The sequence below is a fragment of the Pongo pygmaeus genome, chromosome X, assembly GCF_028885625.2.
Source record: "Pongo pygmaeus isolate AG05252 chromosome X, NHGRI_mPonPyg2-v2.0_pri, whole genome shotgun sequence".
In the NCBI taxonomy this organism is placed as follows: domain Eukaryota; kingdom Metazoa; phylum Chordata; class Mammalia; order Primates; family Hominidae; genus Pongo; species Pongo pygmaeus.
This window is the reverse complement of record NC_072396.2, coordinates 90963685-90983121: the sequence shown is the minus strand read 5'-3', so window position 1 is coordinate 90983121 and position 19437 is coordinate 90963685. Positions and strand designations below refer to the sequence as shown.

The 19437-nt window shown below is 36.0% G+C and overlaps 1 non-coding gene across 1 annotated transcript; it reads right to left on the bottom strand.

The window, feature by feature from the left end:
• Window positions 1–10861: 10861 nt before the first annotated feature.
• On the bottom strand, window positions 10862–10933 carry LOC129025545 (small nucleolar RNA SNORD45). The gene has a single exon (XR_008497293.1). It is a non-coding gene; the product is annotated as a small nucleolar RNA SNORD45 (small nucleolar RNA).
• Between the last annotated feature and the right edge of the window lie 8504 nt (window positions 10934–19437).

Sequence of the window (19437 nt, the reverse complement as noted above, 5' to 3'; positions counted from 1 at the left end):
CAGCACACGGATTGTTCTTGAGAATGGTCCATATACTAGGCCACTAGACAAGAGTTTAAAAAATCAAAACAATTGAAATTATACCAAGTATATTCTCTCACCACAATGGAATAAAACTAGAAATTAATAACAAGAAAATCTTTGGAAACTGTACAACCACATAGAAGTTAAACAATATGCTCCTGATGCTTTTGCAGCAACCTAATGAGTTTCAACAGAAGTGTCAAGAATATACATTGGGGAACGGACCATCTCTTCAATAAAGGCTTCTGGGAAAACTGGCTATCCCTATGCAGAAGAATGAAAATAGATCCCTATCTATCACTATATACAAAAATCAACCCAAAATGGATTAAACACTTAAATGAAGACCTCAAACTATGAAATTACTAAAAGAAGACATTGTGGAAAATCTTCAGAACATTGGTCTGAGCAAATATTTATTAATCAATACCCCCACAAACACAGGCAACCAAAGCAAACCTGGACAAATGAGATCACATCATGTTTAAAATCTTCTGTACAGCAAAGGATACAATCATCCCAGTGAAGAGAAAGTCCACACAATGGGAGAAAATATTTGCAAACCATCTATCTGGTAAAGAACTAATAACCAGAATATATAAGGAGCTCAAAAAACTCTAGGAAAAAATATAATAATCTGATTTTAAAATTGGCAAATGATTTCAATAGACATTTATCAACAGAAGACATGCAAATGGAAAACAGGTATATGAAAAAGTGCACAACATAAATGATCATCAGAGAAATGCAAATCACAACTACAAGAAGATATAATCACACCCCAGTTAAAATGGCTTTTATCCAAAAGTAGGCAATAATAAATGTTGACAAGGATCTGGAGAAAAAGGATCTCTAGCACACTGTTGGAGGGTATGTAAGTTAGTACAGCTGCTGTGAAGAACAGTATGGAGTTTCCTCAAAAAAATAAAAATAGAATGATCATGTGATTCAGCAATTTAATTGTTAGGCATATACTGCCCACATCAACCCAAAAAAAGGAAATCAATATATCAAAGCTGTATCTTCACTTCCATGTTTATTGCAGCTCTATTCAAAATAGGCAAGAATTGGAAGCAATCTAAGTGTTCATGCATGAATGAATGGATAAAGAAAACATGGTACATATACACAATGGAGCACTATTCAGCCATAAGAAATAAGATTCCATCATTTTCAGCAACATAGAAGGAACTGGAGGACATTATGGTAAGTGAAATATGCCAGGCACAGTAAGACTAACTTCACAGATTCTTACTTATTTTTGGAAGCCCTAAATTAAAACAATTGAACTCATGGTGACTGAAAGTAGAATTATGTTTCCAGAGTCTGCTAAGAGTACTGGGTGAGGGATGGGGGCAGTTGGGTATGGTTAATGGTTACAAAAATAATGTTAGAATGAATAAGATCTAGTTTTTTACAGCACAATAGGGTGACTATAGTTAACAATAATAAATAATACTTATTAAAATAAATAAAATAGTACAGTTGGGATGTTTGTAACACACATAAATGATAAGTGTTTAAGAAATAAATACTCCACTAACCTTGATATTGTTATGCATTGTGTGACTGTATTAAAATATTTCATGTACACCATATATAATATATATACTTACCATGTACCAAAAAATTAAAAAGTAAAAAGTATATAAGCCCTAAATTGCAAGGAAATGGGAGGCATAAAAATAGAAAGTAAATGCAGGTAAGCTCCATGTTTTAGTTTATTAAGGATCATTATTTCATTCTTGATATCAAGAAGACAATATATAGTATATTATAGTAGTTATTATATAATATGTAATTTTTTAAAGATGGACTTCTCCTTGTAGCTATTACGATGTAGCTTCACTCTGAGCAATACATCTGCTGAGAACAAGCAAAAAATGGGAAACAATACTAAAACAAGTGTTTGAAGACATTGGAGAGCAACTAAGCCAAGATTTGTGGTGAGCCAAATTTTTCCACAACGTTTATAATCAGAGCATCTGTTAATTCATAAGATGTACAAAAACAAGGGCTAAGGGGAAAAGTACATAGTCACAGCATAGAGTTTGAGCAGTTTTATGAGACTGAACAGACATATTTCAGTGTTCAAAATCTTCCTAGGAGGAGGGACTCTAAACCAAGCCTCCATCGAGTATCCTGAAGGATATAACAATGTCCAGAAAGCTCTTATTGGATGAGAATTTCACCTCAAATTTTTTCAATTTTTGCTAGATCAAAGGGATATGAAATATTCTTAATATTAGTCAGAATGAATATAAATCCTCTCTGGAATAAAATAAAATTATCTAGAGTCTTTAAATATTTGCATGCATTATGGTCAATAAATATTTACCAGATATCATACTAAAAATCTGGAAGAAATAAACAATATCCAAAAGGAAAAAAATAGATTAAGAAACACACTGATAATCCAAATACTGAAATGATCAGTTATAGACTTTACAATAAATATAAATATTTTGAATATACAATGTAGACAATTTCATGAGAAAAATTAGATGTGTAAAAATAAGCACCATTGAAATTTTAGAACTGTACAATTAAGTCACTGAAATCATGTTTTCTGTAGATGAGTGAAATAGTATTAGAAACAATGAAAGGCAACATTAGTGTAAGATAACATAGGTAAATAGAAAATATCACAGAAAGTTAAAAAAAAGTCAAAAATACGTATAATTATAGTCCCAGAAGAATAGAGAAAGAATGATTCGGAAGCAACATTTGAAGAAATTATTGCTAAGATGTTTTTGAACTCAATAAAATATCAATCCATAGATTTGAGAAGCTCCTGAACACCAAGAGAATAAATATGAATTAAGCCAAATCTAAGTACCTTACTGATAAAAACCAAAGATATGAAAAACCTTAAAGCAACAAAAGGGAATATATAAGACACACTACTATCTAATAAGTAACATAATACTGGCAACTAATTTTTCAACAAGAATGAGCAGAAAACAATGAAATGACATATTAAAATTCAGGGAAAAATAGCTGCCTAATTTAGAGTTCTATGCACAAAAAATTATCAAAATGAAGGTATAATAAATATATTTTTGACAAATAAACACAAGAGCATTTCTCACAGGTAGACTCACACTAAAAGAAAATGTTAAAAATGATTTATTCAGGTAAAAAATATGATCTTACATAGAAGCATGGGGATTTATAAAGATATACAGAATAACCAAAGGGTAAATATCTGGTTAACTTAAATAAATATTTACTCTACAAAGCAAGAATAATAATAATAATATTAGTGTGCTGTTGGGTTTAAAATATAAGGAGAATTAAAATACTTCATAACAAAAACATAAAAGATTTACAGTGAATAAATGGTATTCAGTATTGTAATGTATTTAATTGCAAAGTCGTAAAATTACTAAATTACACAGTAATAGGTCAAGGAAATATGTCACTAAATCTACAGTAACAGAAAATAAAAATAACAAGTTAAATGGTAAAAGGTGGAATAATTAAAACAATTCTGAAGAATGAATGAAGAAATGTAAAATAAATAAAATTGACAAATGCAAAAATTGGATCTTTATAAACATTAATCAAATTTATTAACCACTAATGTGAAAGATGAAAAAAAAATAGAGAGGGAGAAGGTGAAAATACCCAAATTGCTCATTACATTAGATAAATGAAAAATGGGAGACCACTATAGATCCTATGGACAAGGGGATAGGAGGATATTATAAACATCTTTGTTACAAAAAGATTTAAATATTTGGAAAAAATGTGAAAATTCCTTAAAATGCCACTTATGAAACGTGACACAGAACAAATAGAAAATATTAATATTCTTATTTCAAATAAATATATTTAATCTATAATCGAATGTTTTATCAGGGTAAACAAAACAAAGTGAAACAAAGCACTCCACGATGAGCAGGCATTCTTGGTAAATTTCTTCAAATATTTAAGAAAGAAGTAACATGAACTGTATATCTTCTTTAGATAGTGGGCAACAAAACCCTTTCTAACTTACATCTTCAAAAGCAAAACCTAATAAGAACAGTAGAATAAATACAAATTATAGGACAGTTTCTATTTAAAGCTAACAAACAAAAAACATTTAATAAGCCAAAATATGTTTGTTTTAGCTTTCAAAAATAAGTGCAATTTATATTTTGGGGGAATAAAGAATAAACATGATCATTTTAATACATATAGGAAGCAAATTTTTTTTTGCAAATATTTTTAAATATTATATTTGGAGGTTGTTATGGGCTGGATGTGTACACTCCAAAGTCATATGTTGAAGCCTGATTCCCAGTGGTATGATATTTGGAGGTGCTTTGGGAGCTGATTTGGTCATGATGATGGAAGCCTCATGAATTGAATTAGTGCCCTTTTAAGAAGAGACAAATATACAATCTCTCTCTCTCTTTCTCTCTCTGTCTGTCTCCCTACCACCTCTCTCTTTCTCTTTCTGTATTTGTCTCTCAGCCATGTGATAAAACATCAAGAAATAATGTGTCTATAAGCCAAGAGGTGGGAAATATCCAGACACTGGGTCTGCCAGTACCTTTCCCTTGAATTTCATAGCCTGCAGATCTATGGGAAATAAATGTTTGTTGTGTTAGGAGAGAAGTTCACAGTACTAAACACCCACACAAAAAAGTTAGAAAGATCTCAAATTAACAAGTTAACATCACAACTAGAGGAACTATAGAAACAAGGGCAAACCAACCTCAACGCAAGCAGAAGGCAAGAAATAACCAAAATCAGAGCTAAACTGAAGGAAATTCAGATGCAAAAAAACATTCAAAATAACAATGAATACAGGAGCTAGTTCTTTTAAGAATTAGTAAAATAGATAGACCACTAGCTAGACTAATAAAGAAAAAAAGAGATGAGCTCCAAACAAACACTATCAGAAACTATAAAAGGGATGTTACCACTGACCCCAGAGAAATATAAAAACCCTCAGAGACTATAATGTACACCTCTATGCACACATGATAGAAAACTTAGAAGAAATGGATAAATTCCTGGAGACATACAACCTCCATAGATTAAATCAGGAAGAAATTGGATCCCTAAACAGACTAATAATGAGTTCCAAATTTGAATGAGTAATGAGAAGCTTGCTAACCAGAAAAAGCCCAGGACCAGAAGAATTCACAGCCAAATTCTACCAGATGCTTGAAGAAGAACTGGTACCATTCTTACTGAAACTGTTTCAAAAAACTGAGAAGGTAGGACTCCCCTCTATCACATTCTATGAGGCCAGCAGCATCCTGATACTGAAACCTGGCAAAGACATAACATAAAAGAAGACTTCAGTCCAATAACTTTGATGAACATAGATGCAAAAATACTCAATAAAATACTAGCAGACCAAATCTAGCAGCACGTAGAAACAAACAAAACAAAAAGGAATTCACCACTATCAAGTAGGCTTTATCCCTGGGATGCAAGATTGGTTCAACATATACAAATCAATAAATGTGATTCACCACATAAATGGAACTAAACACAAAAACCACACTATTATTTCAGTGGATACAGAAAAGGCTTTCGATAAAATTCAACATCACTTCATGTTAAAAACTTTCAATAAACGAAACATTGAAGGAACATATTTCAAAATTACAAGAGCCATCTATGACAGCCCCACAGCCAATATGATACTAAAGGGGCAAAAGTTAAACGCATTCCTCTTGAAAACCAGAAAATGACAAGAATGCCCTCTTTCACCACTCTTATTCAAAATAATACTGGAAGTCTTAACCAGAGCAATCAAGAAAGAGAAAGAAATAAAAGGCATCCAAATAGGAACAGTGAAAATCAAACTGTTGCTGTTTGCAGATGATGTGATTCTGTACCTAGAAAACCACACGGTCTCTGCCCCAAAGCTGCTTGATTTAATAAACAACTTCAGCACACTTTTAGGATACAAAATGAATGTACGATAATCAGTAGCATTGATGTGCACCAGCATTGTTCAACCCGAGAGCCATGTCAAGAATGCAGTCCCACCCACAATAGCAATAAAAAGAATAAAATACCTAGGAATACATCTAACCAAGAAGGTGAAAGACATCTACAATGAGAATTACAAAACATTGCTTACAGAAATCAGAGATGACACAAACAAATGGAAAAACATTTTATGTTTGTGAATAGGAACAATCAATATTATTAAAATGGCCATACTATCCATAACAATTTGCAGATTCAATGCTATCATTATCAAACTACCAATGACATTTTTCACACAATTAGAAAAATATTATTTGAAAATTCATATGGAACTAAAAAAGCCCAAGTAGCCAAGGTAATCCTACACACACACACACACACACACACACACACACACACACACATATCACAAAGCTGGAGGCATTATATTAACTGGGTTCAATCTATACTTCTATACTACAAGGCTATAGTAACCAAAACAAGCATTGTAATGGTATAAAACCAGACACAGACATATAGACCAATGAAACAGAATAGAGAGCTCAGAAACAAAGCCTGTTACCTACAACCATCTGATCTTCAACAAAATTAACAAAAAGAAACAATGGGGAAAGGATTATTTATTTATTAAATGGTGCTGGAATGACTGGCTAGCCATATGCAGAAGATTTAAACTGGATTCCTTATTTTCATCATATACAAAAATTAACTTAAGATGAGTTAAACTTTGCTATGAAAACTCTGGAAGATAACCTGGGAAATACCATTTTGGACATAGAAGGTAGCAAAGATTTCATGATGAAGATGCCAAAAATCAGTTAAAATAAAAACAAAAGAAATGACAAAAAGGGCCTAATTAAACAAAAGATCTTTTGCACAGCAAAAGAAACTATCAATAGAGTAAACAGACAGTCTACAGAATGGGAGAAAATATTTGCAAACTAAGCATCTGACAAAGGTCTAATATTCAGCATCTGTAAGGAACTTAAACAACTTTACAAAAAGCAAACAAACAAACAATCCCATGAAAAACTGGGCAAAGAACATGAACAAACACTTTTCAAAAGAAGACATAAATGCAGCCAAAAAGCATAGGAAAAAATGCTCAACATCATCAATCATTAGAAAAATGCAAATTAAACCAACAATGAGATACCATCTCCCACCAGTCAGAATGGCTATTATTAAAAGTCAAAAAGTAACAGATGCTTGTATGTTTGGAGACAACAGGGAACATTTATACAATGATCATGGGAAAGTAAATTAGGTTAGTCATTGTGGAAAGCAGTTTGATGATTTCTCAAATAAAACAGAATTACGTTCTGACCTAGAAATCCCATAATTGGGTATATACCCAAAGGAATACAAATCATTCCATCATAAAGACCCATGCACACACATGTTCAGCGCAGCACAAGTAACAATAGCAAAGACATGGAATCAACCTAAGTACCCATCAATGGTAGACTAGATGAAGAAAATGTTATATACATATATATACACACACACACGTACACATATATGTATATATACACACACATATATATACACAAATATATACATATACACACATATGTATATATATGTATGTGTACACACACATATGCACACATGCACACACATATACACATGCATACATACATACATACCATGGAATTCGATGCAGCCATAAAAAGGAATGAGATCATGTCCTTTGCATCAACATGGATGGAGCTGCAACCTGGGAAATACTATTTTGGACATAGAAGGCAGCAGGCCAGTATCTTAAGCAAGCTAACACCGGAACAGAAAACCAAATTCTAAATGTTTTCACTTATAAGTGGGAGCTAAACTTTGAGTACATTAGGATATAAAGAAGGGAACAACCTGGACTGGAACCTACATGAAGGTGGAAGCTAGGAGGAGGGTGAGGATGGAAAAGCTGCGTATAAAGTACTGTGCTTATTACTTGGGTGACAAAATAATTTGTACACCAAACATCTGTGAAACACAATTTACCTGTTAAAGCTACATATTTACCCCTGAACCTAAAAGTTGAAAAAAATTAAAAATGGGAATTCAGGATTGTGTACTGTTATTAATAAAGTTTAAAATCTGAAAAAAGTTCTATTGGATGTATTTTTTTGTAATGTTATTTCCATTAAATGGCTTCAGAAAGGCAAACTTCTGTTTTAAAAACCATACTTATTTGAATAGCATTAGTTATTAGCTTTGAAAAGAATAATATTTTTATACCTATGAGATTTATTAGTATGCTGATTCCTGGGTATTTTTGCTTTTTGCTGTTTTTGGAGTCATGATGTTAAGTGACAAAATGACTGGAGATAGTTTTAAAAATTTTGTATTATTGTAGCTGAAACCAAAACTAAGAAAAGTATTCAGTACAGGCTGTTAGCTAAAGAGATGTCTTTGGTTCTGCAATGTCTGTTCATTAGTGTTTAAATAACAAATTAGATTTTTAACTTCACAATTAGTTATGTTGAATGAGTGAGACATTCTATCCCACACATTTATAAACTCATAAATAATGGGTTGCATCATCTTCATTTTTCTATACTGAACTGTATTCTAAAATAAATGCTCTGGATGGGAGAAATGTGGAAGTTACTTCGGAACTGGATAATAAGTAAAGGCTGAAAGAGTACTGATATACATGCTAAATAAAACCAATATTATATTTCCCTGAATGAACTATTCAGAGCAATTCTGGTGGGTGTTAGACAGGACATAGAGACCTGGAGAAGAAGCTCCCATTTTCATAAGGAACACAAACAATCATGTATAGAATGTTGGTAGAAATATGAATGGTGAAGGACAATGTAATGAAGTCTTAGATGGGAATGAAGAAAGGTTATTAGACAAGGGAGAAAAGGTAATGCTTGTTATAAAGTGGCAAATAACTTGGCTGAGTGGTATTCATATTCTAGTGTTTTCTGGAATATAGAACTTGCAAGAAATAAATATATCTATTTAGCTGAGATTTCTAAGCTAAGTATTGAAGGAGCAGCCTGGTTACTCCTGACTGATTATAATAAAATGTAAGAAGAAAGAAACATATTGAAGATGGAGTTCTTAAACAAAAATGAGCAGAAAAATACTTAGAGATTTCTCAGCCTATACATATGCAACGTATCTATATTGCAGTCTATTCATATTGCAAATTGCCCAACAACCGTTTGATAAAAGGATCAGTATGGGTGTGAAGCACAGTCTTAATCAGCCACCCCAGCAGAAACACTGCTAATTTGAACTGAAGGAAGACATGATACAATGAAAGAAGGCCATCAGACCTTTTAGATACTATAGGACCAGATTATAGGGCTATTTGGCTGTAAAATGTGTGCTATTCTTCAGGACAAGAGAATTATGCCAAAGATGAACTCTGGATTAAGGCTGCCACTCCAGCCATGGATCCAGAGTGTTGAACCTGGGGAGCAGGATTACCTCCACCTTGGTTTCAAAGAGTGGGACTACTATATAGCACAGGCACGAGGGCAGGGCTACTCATATTTGTGGGGGCATAATCCAACCTCAGTGAGTCCTGTAGGCAGAACCACCACCCAAGTGAGTCTGGAAGGCAGAACATAGAGCCAAAGAGGATTATCATTGAGTTTTAGGAACTCATACTGTTTGCTGTTATAGGTTTTAGATCTGTGTAGAACCTGTTATCCCTTGCTTCTTCCCTAATCTTTTTTACAAAATGAGAATGTCTATTCTGTGCCCATCCCATCACTGCATTTGAAAGCATATAACTATTTTGGTTTCATAGATTCACATCTGGAGAGAAATTTTGCTTCAGCATTGTACCTTGAGTTTCACTCATATCTGTTCTAGATAATATTTAGATGAAACTTTGAACTACAGATGTTAAAGTTGACGATGGAAGGAGTTAGGACTCTTGGAGCAGTCGGGATAGAATGCATTTCTTTTGCCTATGAGAAAGACATGAATTTTAAGAGGTAAGGGGTGGAATGATATGGACTGAATATTTATATTCCCAGAAATGTATATGTTGATGTCTAATTCCCTATGTGACAGTAATTGGATGTGAGGATTTTGAAAAGTATCAAAACTTTTTTGCTTACTTAAAACTTTTAAATTGTTTTCAGCTTTAAGATATAACTGTCTAAAAAAATTGTATATATCAATCACCTCACATAGTTACCATTTCCTTTTCTATTTTTTTCATGTGTGGGCGTGTGTGTGTGGCAAGAACTCTTAAAAACCTTAAAAATTTTTAAATATAACAGCAATGTTGTTAACTATGGTGAGTATGCTTATGCTATACCTTAGCTCTCCAGAAATAATTCATCTTGCATAACTGAAAATGTGTACTCTTTGACCAAAGTCTTCTCATTTCCCTCTCCGCCAAGTCTCTGATACCATCATTCTATTATCTGTTTTTATGAGTTTGATTATTTCATATTTCACACATAAGAGAGATGATGCATTATTTTTATTTCTGTGCTCGGTTTATTTTATTTAGCATAATGTCTTACAGGTTTATTTTGTTTTATTTTATTTTATTTTATTTATTTTTTTGAGACAGAGTCTCGCTCTGTCACCCAGGCTGGAGTGTAGTGGCATGATCTCAGCTCACTGCAACCTCCGCCTACCGGGTTCAAGTGATTCTCCTGTCTCAGCCTCCCGAGTAGCTGGGATTACAGGTGCACACCACCAAGCCCGGCTAATTTTTGTAGTTCTAGTAGAGACAGGGTTTCACCGTATTGGTCAGGCTGGTCTAGAACTCCTGACCTCAGGTGATCCACCCGTCTTGGCCTCGCAAGTGTTGGGATTTCAGGCTTGAGCCACTGTGCTGGGCCAACAGGATTATGTCATAGATACAGCCCTTTTTTTTTTTTTTTTTTTAACATTTCTTTTCTTTTTTTCCCCCAAGTTCTTGGTGTAATTTTAGAATTCACATCAACTTTGGATTCAGCTAATACATGCCATTACATCATTGACCAATGTTGTATACATACCACATTTAAAAAAATCAATTCGGAGGAGCCAAGATGGCCGAATAGGAACAGCTCCGGTCTACAGCTCCCAGCGTGAGCAACGCAGAAGATGGGTGATTTCTACATTTCCATCTGAGGTACCGTGTTCATCTCACTAGGGAGTGCCAGACAGTGGGGGCAGGTCAGTGGGTGAGTGCACCATGCGCCAGCCAAAGCAGGGGCGAAGCATTGCCTCACTCGGGAAGCACAAGGGGTCAGGGAGTTCCCTTTCCAGGGGTGACAGAGGGCACCTGGAAAATCGGGCCACTCCCAACCGAATACTGTGCTTTTCCGACGGGCTTAGGAAATGGTGCCACAGGAGAGTATAGCCCGCACCTGGCTCAGAGGGTCCTACCGCCCACGGAGTCTCGCTGATTGCTAGCACAGCAGTCTGAGATCAAACAGCAAGTCGGCAGTGAGGCTGGGGGAGGGGCGCCCACCATTGCCCAGGCTCGCTTAGGTAAACAAAGCAGCCTGGAAGCTTGAACTGGGTGGAGCCCACCACAGCTCAAGGAGGCCTGCCTGCCTCTGTAGGCTCCACCTCTGGGGGCAGGGCACAGACAAACAAAAAGACAGCAGTAACCTCTGCAGACTTAAATGTCCCTGTCTGACAACTTTGAGGAGAGCAGTGGTTCTCCCAGCACGCAGCTGGAGATCTGAGAACGGGCAGACTGCCTCCTCAAGTGAGTCCCTGACCCCTGACCCCCGAGCAGCCTAACTGGGAGGCACCCCCCAGCAGGGGCAGACTGACACCTCACACGGCCGGCCAGGTACTCCAACAGACCTGCAGCTGAGGGTCCTGTCTGTTAGAAGGAAAACTAACAGAAAGGACATCCACACCAAAAACCCATCTGTACATCACCATCATCAAAGACCAAAAGTAGATAAAACCACAAAGATGGGGAAAAAACAGAGCAGAAAAACTGGAAACTCTAAAAAGCAGAGTACCTCTCCTCCTCCAAAGGAACGCAGTTCCTCACCAGCAACGGAACAAAGCTGGACGGAGAATGACTTTGACGAAAGGAGAGAAGAAGGCTTCAGATGATCAAATTACTCCGAGCTACGGGAGGATATTCAAACCAAAGGCAAAGAAGTTGAAAACTTTGAAAAAAATTTAGAAGAATGTATAACTAGAATAACCAATACAGAGAAGTGCTTAAAGGAGCTGATGGAGCTGAAAACCAAGGCTCGAGAACTACGTGAAGAATGCAGAAGCCTCAGGAGCCGATGCAATCAAATGGAAGAAAGGTATCAGCCCTGGAAGATGAAATGAATGAAATGAAGTGAGAAGGGAAGTTTAGAGAAAAAAGAAAAAAATGAAACGAGCAAAGCCTCCAAGAAATGTGGGACTATGTGAAAAGACCAAATCTATGTCTGATTGGTGTACCTGAAAGTGACGGGGAGAATGGAAACAAGTTGGAAAACACTCTGCAGGATATTATCCAGGAGAACTTCCCCAATCTAGCAAGGCAGGCCAACATTCAGATTCAGGAAATACAGAGAATGCCACAAAGATACTCCTCGAGAAGAGCAACTCCAAGACACATAATTGTCAGATTCACCAAAGTTGAAATGAAGGAAAAAATGTTAAGGGCAGCCAGAGAGAAAGGTCGGGTTACCATCAAAGGGAAGCCCATCAGACTAACAGTGGATCTCTCGGCAGAAACCCTACAAGCCAGAAGAGAGTGGGGGCCAATATTCAACATTCTTAAAGAAAAGAATTTTCAACCCAGAATTTCATATCCAGCCAAACTATAGGATTCATAAGTGAAGGAGAAATAAAATACTTTACAGACAAGCAAATGCTGAGAGATTTTGTCACCACCAGGCCTGCCCTAAAAGAGCTCCTGAAGGAAGCACTAAACATGGAAAGGCACAACCGGTACCAGCCACTGCAAAATCATACCGAAATGTAAAGACCATCGAGATTAGGAAGAGACTGCATCAACTAATGAGCAAAATAACCAGCTAACATCATAATGACAGGATCAAATTCACACATAACAATATTAACTTTAAATGTAAATGGACTAAATGCTCCAATTAAAGGACACAGACTGGCAAATTGGATAAAGACTCAAGACCCATCAGTGTGCTGTATTCAGGAAACCCATCTCACGTGCAGAGACACACATAGGCTCAAAATAAAAGGCTGGAGGAAGATCTACCAAGCAAATGGAAAACAAAAAAAGGCAGGGGTTGCAATCCTAGTCTCTGATAAAACAGACTTTAAACCAACAAAGATCAAAAGAGACAAAGAAGGCCATTACATAATGGTAAAGGGAGTAATTCAACAAGAAGAATTAACTATCCTAAATATATATGCACCCAATACAGAAGCACCCAGATTCATAAAGCAAGTCCTGAGTGACCTACAAAGAGACTTAGACTCCCACACATTAATAATGGGAGACTTTAACACCCCACTGTCAACATTAGACAGATCAACGAGACAGAAAGTCAACAAGGATACTCAGGAATTGAACTCAGCTCTGCACCAAGCAGACCTAATAGACATCTACAGAACTCTCCACCCCAAATCAACAGAATATACATTTTTTTCAGCACCACACCACACCTATTCCAAAATTGACCACATACTTGGAAGTAAAGCTCTCCTCAATAAATGTAAAAGAACAGAAATTATAACAAACTATCTCTCAGATCACAGTGCAATCAACCTAGAACTCAGGATTAAGAATCTCACTCAAAACTGCTCAACTACGTGGAAACTGAACAACCTGCTCCTGAATGACTACTGGGTACATAACGAAATGAAGGCAGAAATAAAGATGTTCTTTGAAACCAACGAGAACCAAGACACAACATACCAGAATCTCTGGGATGCATTCAAAGCAGTGTGTAGAGGGAAATTTATAGCATTAAATGCCCACAAGAGAAAGCAGGAAAGATCCAAAATTGACACCCTAACATCACAATTAAAAGAACTAGAAAAGCAAGAGCAAACATATTCAAAAGCTAGCAGAAGGCAAGAAATAACTAAAATCAGAGCAGAACTAAAGAAATAGAGACACAAAAAACCCTTCAAAAAATAAATGAATCCAGGAGCTGGTTTTTTGAAAGGATCAACAAAATTGATAGACCGCTAGCAAGATTAATAAAGAAAAAAAGAGAGAAGAACCAAATAGATGCAATAAAAAATGATAAAGGGGATATCACCACCGATCCCACAGAAATACAAACTACCATCAGAGAATATTACAAACACCTCTACGCAAATAAACTAGAAAATCTAGAAGAAATGGATAAATTCCTCAACACATACACCCTCACAAGACTAAACCAGGAAGAAGTTGAATCTCTGAATAGACCAATAACAGGAGCTGAAATTGTGGCAATAATCAATAGCTTACCAATCAAAAAAAGTCCAGGACCAGATGGGTTCACAGCCAAATTCTACCACAGGTACAAGGAGGAGGTGGTACCATTCCTTCTGAAACTATTCCAATCAATAGAAAAAGAGGGAATCCTCCCTAACTCATTTTATGAGGCCAGCATCATCCTGATACCAAAGCCTGGCAGAGACACAACAAAAAAAGATAATTTTAGACCAATATCTTTGATGAACATTGATGCAAAAATCCTCAATAAAATACTGGCAAACAGAATCCAGTAGCACATCAAAAAGCTTATCCACCATGACCAAGTGGGCTTCATCCCTGGGATGCAAGGCTGGTTCAATATACGCAAATCAATAAATGTAATCCAGCATATAAACAGAACCAAAGACAAAAACCACATGATTATCTCAATAGATGCAGAAAAGGCCTTGGACAAAATTCAACAACGCTTAATGCTAAAAACTCTCAATAAATTAGGTATTGATGGGACGTATCTCAAAATAATAAGAGCTATCTATGACAAACCCACAGCCAATATCATACTGAATGGGCAAAAACTGGAAGCATTCCCTTTGAAAACTGGCACAAGACAGGGATGCCCTCTCTCACCACTTCTATTCAACATAGTGTTGGAAGTTCTGGCCAGGGCAATCAGGCAGGAGAAGGAAATCAAGGGTATTCAATTAGGAAAAGAGGAAGTCAAATTGTCCCTGTTTGCAGATGACATGATAGTATATCTAGAAAACCCCTTTGTCTCAGCCCAAAATCTCCTTAAGCTGATAAGCAATTTCAGCAAAGTCTCAGGATACAAAATCAATGTACAAAAATCATAAGCATTCTTATACATCAATAACAGACAAACAGAGAGCCAAATCATGAGTGAACTCCCATTCACAATTGCTTCAAAGAGAATAAAATACCTAGGAATCCAACTTACAAGGGATGTGAAGGACCTCTTCAAGGAGAACTACAAACCACTGCTCAAGGAAATAAAAGAGGATACAAACAAATGGAAAAACATTCCATGCTCATAGATATGATGAATCAATATCGTGAAAATGGCCATACTGCCCAAGGTAATTTACAGATTCAATGCCATCCCCATCAAGCTACCAATGACTTTCTTCACAGAATTGGAAAAAACTACTTTAAAGTTCATATGGAACCAAAAAAGAGCCCGCATCGCCAAGTCAATCCTAAGCAAAAGAACAAAGCTGGAGGCATCACACTACCTGACTTCAAACTATACTACAAGGCTACAGTAACCAAAACAGCATGGTACTGGTACCAAAACAGAGATATAGATCAATGGAACAGAACAGAGCCATCAGAAATAATGCCACATATCTACAACTATCTGATCTTTGACAAACCTGACAAAAACAAGAAATGGGGAAAGGATTCCCTATTTAATAAATGGTGCTGGGAAAACTGGCTAGCCATATGTAGAAAGGTGAAACTGGATCCCTTCCTTACACCTTATACAAAAATTAATTCAAGATGGATTAAAGACTTAAATGTTAGACGTAAAACCATAAAAACCCTAGAAGAAAACCTAGGCATTACCATTCAGGACATAGGCCTGGGCAAGGACTTCATGTCTAAAACACCAAAAGCAATGGCAACAAAAGCCAAAATTGACAAATGCGATCTAATTAAACTAAAGAGCTTCTGCACAGCAAAGGAAACTACCATCAGAGTGAACAGGCAACCTACAAAATGGGAGAAAATTTTTGCAACCTACTCATCTGACAAAGGGCTAATATCCAGAATCTACAATGAACTCAAACAAATTTACAAGAAAAAAACAAACAACCCCATCAAAAAGTGGGCGAAGGACATGAACAGACACTTCTCAAAAGAAGACATTTATGCAGCCAAAAAGCACATGAAAAAATGCTCACCATCACTGGCCATCAGAGAAATGCAAATCAAAACCACAATGAGATACCATCTCACACCAGTTAGAATGGCAATCATTAAAAAGTCAGGAAACAAGAGGTGCTGGAGATGATGTGGAGAAATAGGAACATTTTTACACTGTTGGTGGGACTGTAAACTAGTTCAACCCTTGTGGAAGTCAGTGTGGCGATTCCTCAGGGATCTAGAACTAGAAATTCCTTTTGACCCAGCCATCCCATTACTGGCTATATACCCAAAGGACTATAAATCATGCTGCTATAAACACACATGCACACGTATGTTTATTGTGGCATTATTCACAATAGCAAAGACTTGGAACCAAGCCAAATGTCCAACAATGATAGACTGGATTAAGAAAATGTGGCACATATACACCATGGAATACTATGCAGCCATAAAAAATGATGAGTTCATGTCCTTTGTAGGGACATGGATGAAATTGGAAATCATCATTCTCAGTAAACTATCGCAAGAACAAAAAACCAAACACCGCATATTCTCACTCATAGGTGGGAATTGAACAATGAGAACACATGGACCCAGGAAGGGGAACATCACACTTCGGGGATTGTTGTGGGGTGGGGAGAGGGGGGAGGGATAGCATTGGGAGATATACCTAATGCTAGATGACGAGTTAATGGGTGCAGCGCACCAGCATGGCACATGTATACATATGTAACTTACCTGCACATTGCGCACATGTACCATAAAACCTAAAGTATAATAATAATAATAAAAAAAAAAAAAATCGATTCATCCATTGATGGACGGTTAGATTGTTTACATATCTCAGCTCTTGTGAATAAAGCTGCAATGAATGTGAGAGTGTTAATGTCTCTTCCAGATCCTGGTTTCAATCATTTTGGATATGTACACAGAAGTGAGATTGCTAGATCATATGGTAGGTAGTTGTATTTTTCAATTTTTAAGGAGCCTCCATACTGTTTTCCATAACAGCTGCTCCAACTTTGCCAACAGCAGCATAGAAAAGTTCCCTTCTCTCCACACCTTGACCATCACTTTTCATATTTTGTTTCTTGATAGTAGCCATTCTAACAGGCATGAGGTAATATCTCATTGTGGTTTTGATTTGCAGTTTTCTGATAACCAGTGATGTTGAACTCCTTTTTTATACTTATTGGCCATTTGTATGTCTTCTTTCAAGAAATGTCTGTTCAGGTCATTTATCCATTTTTAATAGGGTTTTTTTTGGTATTGTTTATGAGTTCCTTATATATTTTGGATATTATTCCCTTATCAAATATATGGTTCGCACATATTTTATTCCATTTTATAGGTTGTCTTTTCACTTTCTTGATTGTTTCCTTTGCTGTACCGAAGGTTTTTATTTTGATGTAGTATCACTGGTCTATTTTTTTTTTTTTTTTGCTTTTGTTGCCTCTGCATTTGATGTTATGTTCAATTATTGTCAAGATCCATGTCAAGAATCTTTCTTCCTATGTTTTCCTCTAGTAGTTTTATGGTTTCACCTCTTAAGTGTAAGTCTTTAATTCATGCAAAGATGTCATCAAAATACAAAAATCAGTGGTTTCTATGCAATAGTAATGAACTGTCTGAAAAAATTAACAAAACAATACCATTTAAAATAGCAAAAAATATACTTAGGAATAAACTTAAAGAAGTGAAAGGTTTTACACTGAAAATCATAAAACAATTACGTAAAAAATTAAAGAAACCACAAGTAAATGCAAAAATGCTTCATGTTTATTGATTTGAAGAACTAATATTGTTAAAATGTCCATACCACTCAAAGGTATCACAGATTTACTTTAATCCCTATCAAAGTCCCAGTGGTATTCTTTTTAGATATACAAAAAATAATCTTAAAATTCACATGGAATCAGAAAGGGCCCCAAATAGCCAAAGTAATCTTGAACAAGAATACAGCAAGAGGCATCACACTTGCTAATTTTGAAACATATTAAAAATGTACATTTGTCAAACCAGTTTAGTACTGCTACAACAACAGACATAGACACATGGAACAGAATAGAGATCTCAGAAAAAAACCTACACATTCACAGTCAGCTGATCTTTGACAAAGGTGAATGAATAGACAATGAAGAAAGAATAGTCTCTTTAATAAATGGTCTTGGAAAAATTGGATATCTTCATGCAAGATTATGAAATTGGACCCTTATCTTATACCACATACAAAATTTAAGTTAAAAATATAGCATGATTCGGATGTTTTGTGGTTGGAAGTAATAATAAATACGCGTTTCAAAACGCCTCTGCAGCTTTGGCACCATAACATTTTTTTGAAGTAAAATAAAATGCATGGTCATTGTAAAAAATCAAAGAATATGAACATGCTGGTTGCTACAGATACTGTCACAAGTGCCAAGAAGCTGAATTGGCAAGTTAGTAATGGGTGTGCCAGCAGATAGGAGGGGATGCAGAAAACTAGCAAGAAATGATGCTCGTGTCTGTTTGGCCTACTGTCAACTTTCCAGACAGCAAGAAAGTGGGTGGAAGGTAAAATGAGCTGTCCTTTAATATTTAGTATTGTAGATCCACGGGTTTTGAGATAATACTTTGTAGAGCTATGTTTGATATCTTTTAATATACGACATCCCTTTTGAAGAAGAAAGCATGGCTTTCATCACATAAAGGCATCAACTTCCAAAAAAAAAAAAAAGAAAAAACAAACAAAAAGTGAAACCTCTGATCCAGTAATGGATCATTTATCTGGAAACTGATTCAGAAAGTTTGGAGTTATCTCTAGAATTATGAATTACACAAAGATAAGGCAAAATTAATGAGATATACAACCCCTAACACTAAGATATTTCGAGTGAAGCACAGCTTTTGATAGTGGACTCACATAGAAACAGTGGTTCATGTCTGAAGCCACTTATTTTAAAGAATCTTCACAATTTTTTTTTTCTTTTTTTGAGACGCAGTGTCTGTTGCTCAGGCTGGAATGCAGTGGCGTGATCTGGGCTCACTGCAACCTCTGCCTCCTGGATTCAAGAGATTCCCCCGCCTCAGCTTCCTGAGTAGCTGGGATTACAGGTGTGCGCCAGCACACCCAACTAATTTTTGTATTTTCAGTAGAGACGGGTTCCACCATGTTAGCCAGGCTGGTCTCCAACTCCCGACCTCAGGTGGTCCGCCCACCTCGAGCTCCCAAAGGGCTGGGATTACAGGTGTGAGCCACC